This window comes from Lolium perenne, chromosome 7 (assembly GCF_019359855.2).
Source record: "Lolium perenne isolate Kyuss_39 chromosome 7, Kyuss_2.0, whole genome shotgun sequence".
Classification (NCBI taxonomy): domain Eukaryota; kingdom Viridiplantae; phylum Streptophyta; class Magnoliopsida; order Poales; family Poaceae; genus Lolium; species Lolium perenne.
This window is the reverse complement of record NC_067250.2, coordinates 123,188,055-123,196,650: the sequence shown is the minus strand read 5'-3', so window position 1 is coordinate 123,196,650 and position 8,596 is coordinate 123,188,055.

Here is an 8,596-nt window from a genome sequence, read left to right as displayed (position 1 = left end):
GCCACCGCTTCAAGGACTATGGTGGCATCCTTCTTGTACCCTTTGAATTGTCCATGCAATGCCGCCGGACAATTCTTCCAACTCCAATGCATACAATCAATGGAACCAAGCATGCCGGGAAACCCCCGGTTGGCGTTCATCTCCAAAAGCCTTGTTGTGTCTTCAGCATTGGGGGCTCTCAAGTATGTGGAGCCAAAGACATTGGCAATTGCAATGACAAAGCGCTTGACACACAAGATAGAAGTGCTCTCTCCCATGGCCAAATGATCATCAACAAGATCCGCCGGTATACCATATGCCAACATACGCAAGGCGGCGGTCACCTTTTGATATGTGCTATGACCAAGTTCTCCGGCGGCATTCCTCCTTTGCTCAAAGAAGCGATCATACTTGGTCACCTCCGTTGCGATGTGCTTGAACATGTTGAGACTCATCCGGAAACGCCGCCGAAAATAGCTTTCGGGAAATATCGGATTCTCATTGAAATACGACCGTATCAACTTCTCATGCCCTTCAATCCTTTCTCTTCATAACTTCTGTTTACCGAACACCGATCCACCAAATTTTGGCTTCTTAACGGCGCGGCATGCTAATAGTAGCGATATGTTCTCCTCTTCCTCTTGGTCATACTCGTCATCCGATGAATCGTATGATGAACTCTACAAACATACATATAAAATTACTTAACTACAACTAACTATTATATATAATTGGCGTATAGAGGCCGGCCGGCGGAGGTGCATACCTTGCGAGCAAATCGGCGAGCACCATGCTCGCGCCATGTTGTTAGCAAGATCGAAGACGACGACGACATGGCGGCGGCGGCGCGGAGGACAACGACGACGCGACGGCGCTGGGAAGGAGGAGGCGGAGGAGGAGCGCCGACTACTGCCCGCCGCTGGCGGCGGCGCGGGCATCACAGAGCGGCGGACCGCCCGCCGCTGCCGGAGGGGGCGCGGGCGAGCGGATCTACGCCGCGGCGGCGCGCTGCGGCGGCGGAATCGACCGGCGGCGGCTGGATTTCGCGGCGGCGGTCGGTGGGGAAATGAGGGCGCGGGCGCGGGGGGAGGGGAGGAAATTTCCTGCCGTTGGCTTTTTCGCGCGTGGACGAACGATGCCGCGCGCTGTAGCCGACGCGTCATGTCGGGGGGAAGACCCCGGATAGGGCAATGGACGTGGAGCAGCCGGCTGGCCACCGGCCGGCTCGCGGCAAAGGCCGGCTGAGGAGCAGCCGGCTGGCGCCGTGGCCGGCTGGTCCGGAAGCCGGTTGGCTCTAGGTCCTAGTCGGCCTGGCTGCGGCCACCAATGCTGTAGCTGGGCCGGCTTCTACAAGCCATATCCGGCGGGGTTTGTACCTCGGACCGACTCGAGGCTGGCGAGTCTTGCCTTTGGAAGGAACCGGGTTGGTGATCCGGGTTCCCAAAGTCCACGCTGACTCCATCTTCCGTAAAGCGCGGGGCACCGTGGAGCAATAGTGCCACGCGCCGGACAGGCCGTCGAGGCTTACGACGATCCGTGCGGCTACGGTGGCTGACGGAGACAGGGACACCTCCTCTCCATACCGCTGACCGTGGCAGTCGGATGGGACAGGCCACGATGCCTCAACCACTCCTGACGTCACCGCCTCGGGAAGGAGCGGAAGCCGGAGCCGGCCAAGCCGGCCAGTAAACTATAGGGTCTTATATGTAAAGTGCCGGTGCCTATATAAGCCGCACTACCCCCTCTCGTGCAGGGGATCGATCATTTATTACTTTCACCCACTTACAGAGCTGCCCTGTGAGAGAGACCATCGTCTCCCTTAGCCTCTCAGGAGCAGCCGGACACAGCTCTAGGAGCACCATTGTATCGTGTGATCATCATATACACTCATAGCAGGAGTAGAGGTTTTACCTCCATCGGAGGGCCTCGAACCTGGGTACGTCGCCGTGTCGCTCGTGCCCATACCCGCATCCGGATACCGCCGTGAGATCCCTCAGGAACCACTTCGATTAGCCACCCTATGGCATATGCCGTGACGATACCACGACATTTGGCGCCCACCGTGGGGCCTTCAGCATCCTCGGCCGGTGTCTCCATCCGGACGGGCCTCACCATCACCACCGGCGAGCGAGTCGCTTCGGGCTTGATACGGAGATTCGGCTCCCTCAAGCTGCGTCGGCGACAACGCTGGGCTGCTGCTTCGCTGACCGCCCTTTCCCGGCCGGCGGCAGCGTCATCTCCTTCGGCGGCTTCGACGTCTACGTCGCCACCGTCGCACCGCCACGTTACCCGCGGCGGTGCTGCGCTGCGCTAGCCCTCCTCCGCGAGCCGGCAGCGGCGCTTCCCGCCGGCCCCGCCGTCGTGCAAGTCATGATGGGCTGGCGATGAGCTCCCCACCAAGAACCCGCGCATGCGCGGCCCCACTGGAGCGCAACATCGACCCCAACGCCTCCGGCTCGGGCCCGAAAGCGCCACCACCACCGTCCCGGCTGGATACGGTCCGGGCAAAATCGAGCACCCCGCTCACGCACTGGTGCGGACCCCACCGCCATCGAGGCGGACTTGGAGGCGCACCGCCAGCTCCTCCTCAAGCAAACCGAAGAACGGCTGCTGCTGCGCGCCAGATGGAGATCACCCGGCGCGAATACAACCGCGCCCACGGCCTCACTCCGGGCGGCGACGAGCCAGCCGAGCCGGCCATATCCGCCGCGAGGGCCGCGACCTTGGCGCTGAGATCGCCCGCGACGGCGCTCCTTCGCCGGCTCCGTCCGCGGAGCTCCCCGTCTACAACACCCCCGACAAGAACGTGCGCGCGCGCGAAGCCGCCGCGGAAGAGTTGAACCGCCTCGAAGGCGAAGAGTTACGCCGCCGGACCGGGCGGGTGGCGAGCTGCTCAATGCAGCCAACAGCGGATCGCCGACCCCAGGTATGTCAATGCCACCAGAGCTTCTCACGCTCGTGGAGCTGCGAGCAACGACGGGGAAGGCGCCGGGACACGGCCGAGTCCGCCTCCCCAACACCAAGCCGGCACCGTGACTCCCGGGCCACGCATGCAAGCTCGGGCCGGCCAAGCTACCGGCCCGAGCGGCAAGAGCCCGCAGCCGGCCCCCTCCGAGCCGGAACCAGGAGCAAGACTCCGGGCCCCGCCGTCATCACCGGCCGGCTCCGAAGCAAGCGGCGCGCGCCGGCCGGCACACTCCCGGCTGGGCCGCGCATCGAGCCCACCGACGCCGGGACCGCCTCGACCGGCTGGTTCAATCCCGCATCGCGGAAGAAGAGGGGCCAGCCGGCCCAAAATGCTTCGGGGCCGCGGATCCTCAACGAGCCCATGGTCGACGGCTTTCGGCTCCCGCGCGCGACACCCCCAAGTACGACGGCACCGCCAAGCCGGAAGACCGGCTGCTGGACTACTCCACGGCGGTCGGCATCGCCAAGGGCAACAAGCGCCGGGCTGTGCGCTACTCCCCTCATGCTACTCGGCTCGCCCGCACGTGGCTCAACAACCTGCCACGGCCGGCAGCATAAACGGCTGGCTGGACTTCGAAGCCGCCTTCATCAGCAACTTCACCGGCACTTATCGCCGGGCGGGTCGCCCTCAACAGCTTGAGATGTGCAAGCGGGGCCCGGACGAGACGGATCGCGCGTACCGACGCGGCCGGGTGCGAGATGCGCAACTCTTGCGAGGGCGTGCACGAGATGCGGGCCATCGGCTTCTTCATGGGAGGCTGTCGGCCCAACACCATGCTGTGGCACAAGTTGCGCCGCGGTGACCCCAAGTCGATGGCCGCCTTGATGGCCATCGCCGACAAGTACGCGCCAGGCGAGGAAGCCGGCAAGGCGCCGGGCGACGTTTCGCCGGCCCCCACGAAAGGGACAACAACAAGCCGGCTGAGGGCGCCTCGCACGGCAGCCGGCGGGACAACTACGCGGCAAGCGTCACGGCGACCAGCCGGACCGCCGGTGCGGCTCGCCCACGTAGCCGCCGTGGCGGACAACGCGGCGGCGGCGGCCGCCGCGAAGCAAGACCGGCGGTGGAAGCGAAGTATACCTTCGAGCAGATGCTCGACTCGCCGTGCAAGTACCACAGCGGCAAGAACCCCTCCAACCACACCACCCGCGTTGCCACTTCATGAAGCGGGCGACAAGCGGTGAACCTCTACCGCCTCCCCGCCCCCACCAGCCGGCGGGCCGGGTGGCCAAGCCGGCGCAGAGAACGCCTACCTCGAGCACCACGAGGCTAACCAAGTGCACCATGGCGGCCGATATCTGGCCGAAGACGCCACCTACATCATCTTCACCTCCGAGCCCGAGGACAGGACGAGCCAAGAGCGCCGTTCCCTCGAGGTCAACGCGGTCATACCGCCGGTCCCCCAGTACCTAAACTGGTCAGAGCAGGCCATCACCTTTGATCGCCGCGACACACCGGCTGTCCTGCCGAAGCCGGGCAGCTACGCCATGGTCCTCGACCCCACCATCGGCACAACCCGGCGCAGCGTGCGTTTTCGCGCGTCCTCATCGACGCGGCGGCGCCGGCATCAACATCCTCTACCGCGACACCGCCCGCAAGCCGGGCATCCAGAGGCCGAGTTGCGCCCACCCCACCGTCTTCCATGGCATCGTGCCAGGCCATTGCTGCCAGCCGATCGGCCGGATCACGCTGGAGGTGATGTTCGGGAAGCCGGATCACTTCCGCACCGAGAGAATCGAGTTCGAGGTGGTGGACCTCGTGAGTCCCTACCACGCGCTCCTGGGCAGGCCGGCCCTGACCAAGTTCATGGCGGTGCCCCACTATGGGTACCTGAAGATGAAGCTGCCTGGCCCCAAGGGGGTCATCACCGTAGCCGGCGACTATCGCCGCTCCATGGACTGCGCCACGCAGAGCTCCAAGATGGCCCAGACGCTGGTCATCGCCACCGAGAAGCAGCTCATCCACGACGCCGTCGCCCTCGCCAAAGCCGCGCAGACAGACATGCCGGCTGCGGGCAACCCGGCTGGGACGACTCACTTCCAGCCGGCCGACAACACCAAGAAGATCCTGCTGGACCCGGCGCAGCCGGACAAGTTCGTCACGCACTGGAGCATCGGCAGCAAGGATGCCAACGGCCGGGTTGCCAAGTGGGCCCTGGAGCTAGCCGCCCACACCATCCTCTACGAGCCACGCACAGCCATCAAGTCGCAGATCCTAGCCGACTTCTTCGTCGACTGGGCTGAGATGCGATCCCCGCCCATGCCGGATTCCACACACTGGAAGATGCACTTCGACGGCTCGAAGATGCGCAATGGTTTGGGAGCCGGCATCGTCATCACCTCTCCTAAGGGAGACCGGCTGGACTACGTCCTGCAGATCCACTTCGCCGCATCCAACAATGTGGCGGAATATGAAGCGCTCATTCATGGGCTGAAGCTGGCCAAGGAGATTGGCGTGCGTCGCATACTCTGCTTCGGCGACTCCGATTTGGTCATACAGCAAGCATCTGGCGACTGGGACGCGAAGGACGCCAACATGGCCTCATACCGCTTCCACGTCCAGCAGTTATCCGGCTTCTTCGACGGCTGCGAATTCCACCACGTGCCACGAGCAAACAACGAGGCGGCTGATGCCTTGTCCAAGATTGGCTCAACCCGGCAAGCTATTCCGCCGGGTGTCGCCTTGGCGGTTCTCAAGAAGCCGTCCATCGTACCGTCACCGGACTCGGATTCAATATTCGTGCCGGCTGACTCGGGGGCTGCTCAGCCGAACCCGGGGGCTTCATCGCCCAAGTCGGGGGCTAACAAGCCAAACCCGCCGGCTACCATGCCGACCCCGGGGACTTCTCAGTCCAACCCGGCGCCTTCAGCGCCAAACTCGGGGCTAGCAAGCCGAACCCGCCGGCTAGCAAGCCGAACCCGGCGACCATGCAGTCGAACCCGGAAGCTCCCACGCAGGAGGCCCTGTTGGTTAGCGTATTCGAGATAAGATGCGTACCTTCATGGGCACAAGAATTCCTCTCCTACCTCACCGACGGTGTCTTTGCCCGATGATAGAGTCCAGGCCGAGGCAGATTGAGAGAAGGGCCAAGGCCTATACCATCATCAACCACCACCGTACAAACGCAGCGTAAGTGGGGTGTTCCAGCGGTGCGTCGAGCCGGCTGAAGGGATTGAACTCCTACGAGAAATCCATCAAGGAGAGTGCGGACATCACGCCTCATCCAGAGCCATAGTGGCCAAAGCCTTCCGGCACGGTTTTTATCGGCCGATTGCGCTCAGAGACGCAGAGGATTTGGTGAAGAAGTGCAACGGCTGTCAGCGCTTATAAGCTGGAGACACCAGCCGGCTTCCGCCTTGAAAACCATCCCCATCACATGGCCATTTGCCGTATGGGGCTTGGATATGGTAGGCCCATTCAGAATGCGCGAGGCGGCATGACACATCTCTTGGTGATGATTGACAAATTCACCAAGTGGATCGAAGCCAAGCCAATCAAGAACTGGACGGGTCCACACCGTCACATTCCTCAAGGAAATCATTGTGAGATTCGGCTACCCCCACACCATCATCACCGACAACGGCACCAACTTCTCCCAAGGCATCTTCTCTCGCTATTGCGGGAAATGGGGATCCGGATGGCCCTATCTTCTCGTGGCACACCCGGAGTCCAACGGACAAGTGGAGAAGGCTAACGGCTTAGTCCTAGCCGGCATCCGGCCCCGATCGGTGGAGCCGCTCGAGCGAGCAGCCGGCTGCTGGATCGAAGAACTGCCCAATGTGCCGTGGAGCCTGCGCACAACGACAAACCGCTCGATCGGCTTCACACCATTTTTCCTCGTATACGGGGCCGAAGCCGTCCCCGCCGATCGATATCGAGCATGATGCGCCAAGGATCAAGCTCTACACGAAGCCGAAGCCAAAGAAGCTCGCGAAGATGGAGTTGACCTGGTCGAAGAGGCCCGGTTGCTGGCTGAGTCTAGATCTACTATCTACCAGCAAAGCCTCCGACGCTATCACAGCCGGAAGGTCCAGCCCTTGGCATTCCGAGAAGGAGACCTAGTGCTCCGACCGATCCAATGGGACAGCCGACAGCATAAACCGTCATCCCCATGGGAGGGTCCCTTCATCGTGAGCAAGGCGATAGGCAATGATTCCTACTATCTCATAGATGCCCAAGAGGCTAAGAAAAACAAGCCGGACAAGGCTGACGAGGAGACTAAACGTCCCTGGAATGTCAGGTTACTCCGCCCATTTTACACATGAGAGCAGGAATGTATGTATCCCTAGTACCCCTTTTGTAAGTTATGAAAAAGCTTGCGCCTAGGGCGCCGTTTCCGACAAGTTTTTCGCGTACTTTACCTTGTTTCGCCAATTGGCTTGAACCCTCTCACACGGTCGGCTCAGTAACGTGATCCGGTTTCCGACAGCCGGTTCCGATCCAAACTACGGACCGCGCAACCCGGCTGTCCATTTGGCGGGAGTAAGGCCTAGGGAGCCGGCACGCGAAAAACGACTAAGGGAAAGAGTAAAAGCGAGTTGACTTGCAACTTTTCATAAAAGTGCCGGATTGCCGAATTCAGCTCGTTCGACTGAAATATCGTCGGCCTCACCCAGCGGCCCGCTCTTGATCCGGCGACGGATCGCAAGTCGGACGTACGACCGGCAAGGGCACAGCCAAAGAGTGGGGCGGATGGGAAAAAGCGAACGAGTCGAAAGAAAGCAACTCGGCACGCAAAATGATTAACAAACACATTAAAGTGTGACATAATTAAAGGGCGATAATATTGTCTTACATATGCACCCGGCATCCCGGGGATTTAACGAATTGTCTTGCAAAAGCAACAATCGAAAGACAGGTAGAAGCTAAGCACCGGCTGAACCAGGACCAGCCGGAGGAGCATCAGCAGAGCCGGCTGCCGGATCATCCTCGAGCACGTCGTCCGCCTCCTCGTCCTCAGCCTCCTCCTCCTCGTCGTCAGACGGCGGATTCGGGTCCGCGATGAAGATGGACTTGTCGACGAAGTCGGCAATGGCGCAGGCGCGGGCAAGCCGAGCAGTCTTGTTCTCCGCCGAGCTTGTCCTCCACGTCGGCGCGCCGGAACTCCAACTGGTCGAGGCTAACCTCGTTATACCAGAGAGCACAAAAGATAGCGCCATATCGGCTCCGGCGCGCGTGGCCGACTCCTTCCGGCCCAAGAAGCGGTCGGGAGCCCTGTCCAGCCAAGCGATGAGATTGGAGAGATCTTCCGGCAGCGTCTCCGTCGGCCACAAAGAAGCCGGACCAGCTCCTCCGCCGCCTTCCGCAGCTCCCAGCCAAGCTTGGTGACCGGCTCCACGCGGGCGGCGATGGACGCCGATAGTCGTCCATGGTGAAGCGATCGGAGCTCTGCTCCCCGGTGGCCTGCCGGCGATCCTCCCGCGCCACGCCAACAGCCGCTAACGCCTCCTCCTGCGCCTCGGGGAAGGCCGCTGCATAGAAGAAAAGCATGTCGAAGCCATCAAAGCCGAAATAAGCTGAAAAATGCAAATTTTCGAAGTCCTAAAGTAAGCTTTGGCGGCAGCCGGCAAGATCCGATCGCCCCCTTTGACTCGAAGATGGAGATTCCGAAGTTCCAAAGTAGCTCGGCGGCAGCCGGCAAGAACCGAT